Source organism: Protopterus annectens, chromosome 9.part0 (genome assembly GCF_019279795.1).
Source record: "Protopterus annectens isolate FY-2018-M chromosome 9.part0, PAN1.0, whole genome shotgun sequence".
NCBI lineage: Eukaryota > Metazoa > Chordata > Ceratodontiformes > Protopteridae > Protopterus > Protopterus annectens.
The window spans coordinates 72,440,224-72,449,741 of record NC_056743.1 but is presented as its reverse complement, the minus strand read 5'-3'; the positions used below and the strand labels follow the sequence as shown (position 1 = coordinate 72,449,741).

General features: G+C 39.2%; 1 protein-coding gene across 2 annotated transcripts in view; it reads left to right on the top strand.

The window, feature by feature from the left end:
- Positions 1-9,271, top strand: part of CRY2 (cryptochrome circadian regulator 2) — a 526,322-nt gene extending 517,051 nt beyond the window's left edge. For both annotated transcript variants that reach the window (XM_044082571.1, XM_044082570.1), the window contains one exon: positions 5,632-9,271. The gene's annotated coding sequence lies outside the window, so the exon portion shown is untranslated. The remainder of the gene's footprint in view (positions 1-5,631) is intronic.
- The last annotated feature ends 247 nt before the right edge of the window (positions 9,272-9,518 follow it).

Below are 9,518 nucleotides of genomic sequence, written 5' to 3'. Positions count from 1 at the left end.
CCCTTTTGAGCTTAGCCAATTTCCCTTCCAGAGGTGAGAATCCAACAGTGTACTTTGTCAGGTAAACACTGTAGCTATTGTACCAGCCCCTAACCCTTGATGTAGTAGTGAATCAAAAGTTTTAGATAGGTCTAAGTTAATCACCAGTGAGGCTAGCCCCAGTTTATTTATTTATTATTTATTTATTTATTGACATTTGTTAACCGGGTTTGTCCAACTGGGCTTGTGACCCATTTTCAGTGGATAACCGAGGAGAAAATCTCCAGTAGTACATTTTAAAACAAGTACAGTTTTAAACAATATTGATATAATAGCAGTTATAACAAAACGATTCACATGTTGGGTTACATGCATAAAGTTAAAGTTGCATTAAAAAGAAGCTAAGTAACAATTTTACATTGATATAGTTCAATAGGTCAACAATAAACATTTTTTGTTTGTATAAAATTATGCAAATGTATAGCAGACACTTTGGAGAGAGAGGTGTAATGAGGTACTAAGTATGGTCCTTTTGAGGGTACATAAAGGGAAGGAAGATTAGGTAGGGTCATGGCAAGGGCAGGTTCTGAAATTTAGAAAATAAGCTTTTAGTTCATTTTTAAAGTGTGAGTTATGGGAGATTGAACGTAAGTCAAGGGGAAGTTTGTTCCAAGCATGGGCAAGGGAGTGTTTGTAGAGTAGTTTGCCTACTGACCTTTTTAGTGGTAGATATCAAGTAATTGTTGGTTAGAAGTGCAGAGGGTCCAGGATGGGATGTAGATTGAGACTAAGGAAGATAGAGATGGACAGAAGGAGGGTTTATAAAAATAGAGTGTAGCATATGAAATTGATAAGATAGCAGAAATTGGGGAAGTTCAAGCCATTGAAGAGAGTTTAAAGAAATGCAGTGGTGTGAGTTGTATGGGGAGTTAGTAATGAATCTATTTTATGGTAAGTCTGTTGGAGGTTGTTTAGAGTGGAGGCCTGGGTATTGGTAAGAACTGGGGTGGTGTATAAGAGGGTGGGGAGGAGGAGTGTCTGGCCCAGGGTAAGTCTAGATTCAGGGGTTAGGAATTTTTTGTTCCGATATAGCAGACCTAGTTTCTGGTTTGTTTGTTTTTTTACATTGGAGTATGTGTATGTTGAACTTGAGTTTGTCATCGATAATGACCCCTAGGAGTTTTGTGTGGGTGTCAGGTTGTATAGTTGTATTGTTAGAGGATGTAATAAAAGAGGAGGTTTAGTGATGAGAAAGAGAACGGGGAAGGAAAAGTAGGAGTTTGGTCTTTTTGGGATTTAGGATCAATAGGTTGTGAGAGAGCTATTGTTCAGTGGATAGTAGGGCCTGTTGGGTCAGGAAGTGTAGTTCAGGAATGTTATTTGAAGTGGATATAAGTGTGGAGTCGTTGGCGTACTGAATAAGGGAGGATTCTTTGCATGAGGTGTAAAGATCATTGGTGAAGATGTTAAACAAAAGGGGTCCCAAGATGGAGCCTTGGGGAACACCAGTGGAGATGGGAAGGAAAGGTGAGGAGGATGAGAGCCATTTGACAGATTGTTCCCTGCCAGATAGGTAACTGTTAAACCAGACAAGAGCGGGATAGGTGGAGATTTGCAAGTTTGGATAGTAGTAGAGGATGAGCGACAGTATCGAAGGCTTTGGAGAGATCTAGGAAGAGACAGGAAATGAGTTTATTGTTGTCTAGGGCCTCTGCAATGATATGAGTGAAGGAGAGGAGGGCAGTGGTGGTGCTGTGGTGAATTCGAAATCCATGTTGGGTAGGGGTAAGTTAGTGGTGTGTAAGGAGGTGATTGAGAAGCTGTGAGTGAATACATTTTTCTAATATCTTGGAGAGGGGACATAATGGCAATGGGTTGGTAGTTTGAGGGGTCAGTGGAGTTTCCACCTTTATGAAGAGGAATAGTGAAGAAAGATTTCCAAAGGGTGGGGACAGTTGATTCCAGACTAGATTGATTAATTAGTATAGATATAGGATAGGCAATTGAGTCAGCAGCAAGTTTGAGGAATGTAGGAGATAGATTGTCAGTGGAAGGAGAGCACGGTTTTAGCTTGAGTAGTAGAGATTTGATGTAAGTAATGGGAACTGGCTCAAAAGAAAACAAAGTTGTGTTAGTGGGACTTGGAGAGGTGGGTGTCGAAGTAGAGTTTGGCTTAGAAGTTACCAGATTTTGGATGGAAGAGAAAGTGTTTATTCAGGAGGGTAGCTGTTTCATGAGAGGAAGAGTTAGGGTATGGGGAAGCATTAGAGGGCTTTCCAGGATTGAGGATGTTGTTGAGAGTTGACCAAAATGTTCGAGGATTGGATTTATTGTTAAGCTGAGCAGAGCTGTAGTATAACTTTTTGTCATTAGTTGTATTTTTTTTTGCAAGATTCCTCAGTTGCCTCTATTTTTGAAGAAAAGGTGGTGGTTTAGTTTTAGTTCAGGTTTTCCAAGCAAATCTCTTTGTTTCATAAGGGACCTAGTCTCTTTGGAGAGCCAGGGAGCATGGTTTGATTTTACTCTGATCTTCCTAGAGGGAGCTAAGGAGTTTAGAGTATTCATGAAGATTCTATTGAAAGTGCTTACAGTATAGTTTAGGGGGAGGTGTTTTAGGATGGACCAATCTATGTTGTGGAGAATGGAATTAAATTGGGATGAATTGAAAGTCATTAGTTTTCAACAGCCTTTGATAAGGTGGAGTTTAGGGAGTTTAGGAATATGGGAGTAGTGTCTTAAGATGGTGGTAGGGAGATGATCACTGAGGGAGTCAGGTAAGGTGGTAGGATTGTGGTATTGGTGGGGGGAATTGGTAAGGATCCAGTCTATGAATGGAGTTGGAAGTGGAATTTTTATGAAAGCGAGTGGGAGATGTTATAAGTTGGTGGAAGCCATGTAGGTGGATACTGACTTGGAGGGAGTCAGTTGTGAGTTTGGACCAATCCATGTTGACATCACCAAGGATAAGTGTCTCATATGGTATGTTGTGGGAGAACCAGGACAGTATGTTTTCAAGAATGGGCAGATTGTTACCAGGAGGAAGGTAGATAGAGGCAATTGCAAGTTTTTTGTGGGGATTCAGATGGCAGTTAAGGATGATGATTTCAGCTGGGAGGAAGTCAGGAATTGAGGAAGGGTATGGTGAGAGGTTAAGAATGTTTGAGTAGGGGATGGCCACGCCACCACCTTTTTTTACAGGTCTATCAGATCGGAAGATATTATAACCTGGTGGGAGTATTTCACTATTTGAGATTTGTGGCTTGAGACAGTTTTCAGATAGGGAGAGGATGCGAGGGGTATTGAGAGCTATCCATGAGTGCAGCTCAGTGACTTCATTTGCTAAACTCTGAATATTCAATGAGTAAATAGTTAAGTATTTGGATGGAGATAATTGTTGTGATTGAGGTTGGTGACTGTTAGAGGAGTAAGATGGGGGGCAGTGTGGAGGTAGTTTTGGGGAGAGAAGAGAGGCCAGGGTTGGGAGGGATATCTCCAGAACAAAGTAGGTTTTTAATGAGGAGAGAGTGTGTAGTAATGCTAGATGGAGTTTGTATAATTTTGATTTAGCTTTGTGGGAAGGTTTAAACCCTGTATTATGGATAGCTTATATAGACTTGAGGTAGTAAAGAGATTAGGGGAGATAGTATAAGATGAAGTAATTGGATATATGTTGTATGAGTGAGAAGTTGGTGAACATAGGAGTGGGTCAGAGAGATTGGAGTAGTAAAAGGTGGAGATAGAGGGAATAATGAGTAGTGTAGAAGATATTAGAAAATAATACATGTTGGAACAAAATATGGTCAGATAGAGTAGTTAGAGAGACAGTGGTATAGAGGAAGTGGTGTTGACAAGATTGACAGATTAGTAAGGTGGTTGTGGCAATAGGCAGGAAGTGGAATTGTAGTGGCTAGTGGGACAGGAAGGGGAGGGATAGTTAGGTATAAAGGTAATTGTAATGGGGTGGGTGGGAATGGAGGTAGGTAAAGGAGAGAACGGAGCGGGGCTAGCACACTGGTCAAGATGAAGTCATAGAAGCAATCAGAAAAAGATAGTGAAAAACTAGCTTGAGAGAAAAGGATATAAAGTTTCTAAAGGTATAGTCACCAGAAATAAAATAAAAAGAAATAAAATATGAGCAGAAGTAAGCTTACAAAACGACACTGGCCTCAAGCTACACAAGTAGATTTACTTGAAGCAAACCCAGTGCTGTATGGTTAAATAAGCTACAATAGAGAGGGGCTTTGGAGGGGGAGAGAGAGGTATCACTAACAGGTAAAAGCAGGGCAAAAAAAACATTAATATATAAGAGTCTGAAGACAGTAAAATAGGGCAGGTGCACTAGGAAAGGCAATTATGAGTGTGGCTAGAAATTAATTCAGGGACGGGTAAAGTACATAACAGTAGAATATACACAGAAACAGTATGAGGATAGTGGGTAACCAAAGAGAAAGGCTAGGAGCTGCTGGCATCTGCTTTTTGTGGCGACCAGCAAAAAAAACACTGTAAATTCTTGTTGTGCTTATAAAGTCTAGCATTAGTTAAAATATTAACTTATGTAGTAGTTATTTACTGGGACACATACTTCAGTGGTATTATTTTAAGCTTAAAATGGTGGCTTCCGGACCGATAGTTAAAGTTGCAGGGTATGTGTTAAGGTCCTCAAACCTGTGTTGCCTGTACTGTGGCCAGGAGAAAACCGCAGGGAAAAATAAAATCTTAAACATTTGTGGCCAGGGGAGCCTTCAGCAGAGGCTTGTAGACATCTGTTAGGGTTGAGCTACCAGCTGTAAATATATGTTAATGGCAGCAACGGAGTATATTTTAAACCACTTTTGAAGTTGCTCAAGCGTACAGTATTCGTAACATGTGGTATTTGAATGAGGCTGATAGGCCTGTAGTTTTAATACTGCTCTTATTACAACCTCAAGTTGATCCCCTTTGGCCCAGGTCATTGCTGAAAACAAGTCTGTGGAGCAGTGTACCTGCCCATTTAACAAATAAATGTACAGACCTTTAGAAAGTAATTACAAATGCAGTTTTGTAGTTGTAGCTGACATTTTCAAATGTTTGATTTTATTTTTTTGCAGTATTTTTTCTGTTCCCTGGCTGAACTTTCTCCTACCAATTTTTCATCTTATCTTTTTATTTTTTTTGTGATTTTGATTTAATTAGATATTCATCCTTGTCTACGTTCAGTGTTTAACATTTTGTAGTGCTATATCTATAATTTGCTGTTTTTCTTTTCTTGTAATAACATGCTAAGGAATCCGGCACTAACATAAACGAACTTGACTGAAATAAGGCCAGTATCACGTGTACCTGTTAGCAGCGCGTTTAGAACCTTGATTCAGCATCTGAATCAGCTGATTTTGTTGTTGTAGGGTGTTGTTAACGGAAAGTAATAAAAGCATGTCTTACCTTTGTGGCATGGTGCAGCATTTGTTGAAATGTGTGCATTTTATGGGGCTGTGAGCATAAATTAGAAATATCTATCTACAGTCCTGTCTGCAACTTGTATATATATTTTTTATCAATCATTCCTTTTATGCGCACTAACTTAAATGTAGAAACAGCGTAATTGTTTACCATGTTGCTAAACTACAGAAATAATCCTTTCTTTTGATAATCATTTACAAATCTTTTGCTTTGCAGATGGATTCCTGTCTTCAGAACTGAAAATTACAACAGATAACAGTGATTACATGTTTACATGCCTTTCAAGTTACACTACCAAGTTGGGCTGTGATGTAGAACAGTAACATTGTGTCCGTTTCTTCCTCTTCTTCCTTCGCCTACAGGAGTTGACTTTGCCACATGACAGAATACACTGATTTAGGGAAGTTGCTGTGGAAAAGAGGAACAAAGTAACTACTTTGAATATCTTTTGAAATGACTAAAATGTCAGCATTACTGGATTATATATCATGACTCCATCACAGACTGTAGGCACTGCAATGCTGACAGTATTTGTTTGCTGGTTTGCTGTCTAGAGGCCAAACCTGTGTCTTGAATTCATAATTTCACTTGTTTCTAAATGACTGAGAACTCTGTAGAACCTGGACTTCCTAAAACCTAAGGTTCCATTTTAAGTTTTTTTGTGGTACAAACATGTTCTCTTCTGACCTAAGTAAATGAAATCTACGTACTTTTAGCTGAGAGTAATAACCAGTAGGCTTCCTGGTCTGGGAGTGGGGGTGCACTCAGATTAGATGATGATTTTATTTTCTCCATTCACAAGATACATGTTTTGCAATCAGTTGCAGACAGAAACTGGTGATTAGTCTTTATCTGACAGAAAAAAAACGAGCTTTTATATCCTCAAACCACTAGTGATTCTTAACTCAGCAGTACAACTAAGGATTATGGTTATCCTGCTGGTGGGCTAAGTTTGAATTCTGTAACTTCAACTACCCGAGCTTCAACTCACCAGTGATCATAGTTCCTCCTTAGGAAATCATTCTTGGCAAGTTGTGCCAATAATGATTCCCATTTTGGGGGAATTTCCTCCTTCTCTTAGTTGGTGCAGCTGTAGAATTGGTATTTATAAGGTTGAGTAGGGCTTGCCCTCTGCAAAACCACTTAGTGTTTTTCAGCAAGACGTTTTCAGTGAATGCATTTCAGGGATTGGAGTCCTCTGTGCATTCACTTTCATTCACTTATAGTGGAAGCAATGATTATTATTTTCTGGTTTAGTCAATCAAGCTTCTTATGGTCATCTAAAAGAAAAACAGTAGAGATTAAGAATCTCTATATTAGAGAGAGGTAAGAAATGTTCCCATTTACAACTGTTGATGTTCATTCCTGGAAGACTTTGAATTCCAGGAAGCTATTAGCCCAGCCCAATGTGTTTCTGTGGGATAAGGAATTGAACATCAAAGGAATTCTATCTTCTCCCCTATTTTGATGGTGTGGGGATACTCTGTCACCATGATTATGTTATAGTGATCAGCTAGACATCTGTTGCACTGAAGTTAAGGGATTCTGTATACTGCAGACAAAAGAAAGTGCTTGCCTTTCCTGAGTCATCACAGATCTGGGCCAAACAGTAGAGAATACAATGGAGGTAAAAAGGGAGTAGTGATGAAACAGTTAACAGGTCTTTTTTGTAGAGCCAAAGAATTGGTTTACTAGGCCATGTGGAAGAGTGTGCATATATGTGTGTGAGAGAGAGAGACTGGTTATATCCGTTTTATGTAACATCATTGTTCTTTGGGTTGTAGCCGTCCTTCAGAAAGTCTTAGAATGGACCCCCCCCCCCTCAGTCCTGTAGCAGTAACTCTAATCGTGTGGTGGCAATATACTATGTAGACATCTATATATAGAGTTATATGAACAGCTGCTACCTAGGGGTTATATCTGCACCACATAAAGAGTCGACTTAGAAGTGTAATGTTTCAGAGTAAATGATTTCATCGTATAGTTTCTTTGTTACTCATGTTTCCTCTGTGTTTTATTGTGGAAAACTGGTGGGTCTATGTCAAATACTTGAACTGTCACATTTAGACCTCATCTCAACAATAATGCAGTCCATTGCACCGCCCCCACACCCGGCTAATTGTATATACCAACTCCGAGATCACACTACAGTGAAGAAAAGGGCAATTTTCCTGATCTCTACCATAAAGTAATCTCAGTCAGAACGGTTAGAAGGATTGCATTGTTGATGAGATGGTACGTTAGACAATGTGGCCATTTGATTGTTTGCTATAGACCTTGGGGTCTACCTTGCACTGGTAGGTGCACTTCAACAGTGGTGTTCCATTATCAACAGAGGGTTCCGTGGAGTTTGTTGGTCTGCTAATGTTGCCAGGAGATAGGGGGGTATATATTACTGTAGAATATTACCATTAGCTAAACCCCCCCCCCCAAAAAAAAAGGAAATAAAAGCCATTGTGCTTTGATCCTATAAAACAGTGGCACATAAGTGTGGGTTACAAATACCTGATGCTGGTTCACACGGGTGCCTTTACGTAAACAGCACTACTGCTTGCTCCCTCTACTGCTTTACTAGCTCAGTGGCTCCTAATCTTAGAAAAGAATATTAGGAGTGGGGTTAGGTAATTTAACTCGTGCTGTTTTGCAGTATGTATCATTTGCTAGTCACTGCATTTGTACTGGGAATGTAATTTAATTAACCTGGGTCACTGATGGTGCACGTCCACTACAAATGATATTCTTCCTGTATAAAAACCGAGTTGGTCCACATCTAGAACAAATTTGTTTTTCCTGTCACTGGCTTTTAAAGTTAGGTTTTGTACTGCAGCTTCAAATCCTTCTACTCTGTGACCTTGAGCAAATCAATAGCCCTGCCTTTGCTTCTTTCCTTTCTTGCTTTAATGGAGTAAGCATTAACTTATTTTGATGTTATACCTAAACTATGCTGCTTAGTAGTAGTGTAATGCACAGTTCAGTGGGCACATTTGATAATATTAGAGCCCTCCATATTTGTAGTGTGCACTGACTTGGGGCTGAGAGCTGACTATGCCTGTTGGTAGAAACTGAAACCTACAGAAAAGTGTCATTCAGGTTAGACCTCTTAATGACCAGCATTGACTTTTACATTTCAACATTGATTGTGATGAAGAACTAGCTACAGGCTCTTTCAAAAGTACTTTCTCAAGTGTGTTCCCCTGGGCTTCAGCCTTCATTAAGCTGCTCAGTTTGTTACTGTTTATCTTGTGAAGTTTAGAAGCTTCATGTAACTCATTTTGGGTATGAAGCTCATCATGACGCACCCTTTATATCATGCCTTTGTTGTCCTCTTTCCCTGCTTGATAGCTCTGTATGTCTTTGATAGAAGGAGGTGGTAATTATTATGCTGGAAGCAAATTCAGGCTTTGTTTTCCTGTATTTTGTCCACAATTCTGCAGCTTAGAACTCAACTTTGTCTTTTCCTTCTGCAGTTTAGGATTTAGTTTGGCACTTTCCTCACTGCCAATATTTCTATATCTGCTCTGTTATCAACTATATTTTCCATACACAGAGGCACACAATTCTGTAATACTGTGTTATGCAGTACTGGCACTTTTCATCTTGGTCCGCATCTTTTGTTTTCTCATATTTTTGCTCACTCGCTGAAGTTTCTTTCAATTATGTTTCTGTTTGTTTTCTGTGAACAATTCTTTGACTTCTCGTTCTTATCCTTTTTACATTTGAATACAGGGCAGTAAGGGAATGAAAGGGGAGAATTCAAATACAGTCGTGAAAGTATCAGATAGAGAAAACTGTAAAGCAGTTAAGACAAGAAGAGTCTATGTTAGAAGAATATAGAAGAGGAAACAGATCAATGAAAATACTTGGAAAGATAGACATGATGAAAGCAATGTGCAGTATTAGAACAGACCAGGGTCTATCACACACTCCAAATAATAAACTAAAGATATCAGTACAAACAGAAAAACCTAGAAGATATGCAGATAAATATAAAGGAAAAGTACAAAATAAGCAATTTATCAATGACCCAAAAAAGTTTTACAGAGCACTGGAAATCAAAGCAAAAGGAATAGAAACACAACATAAAAGAAGAAATAGATGCATTT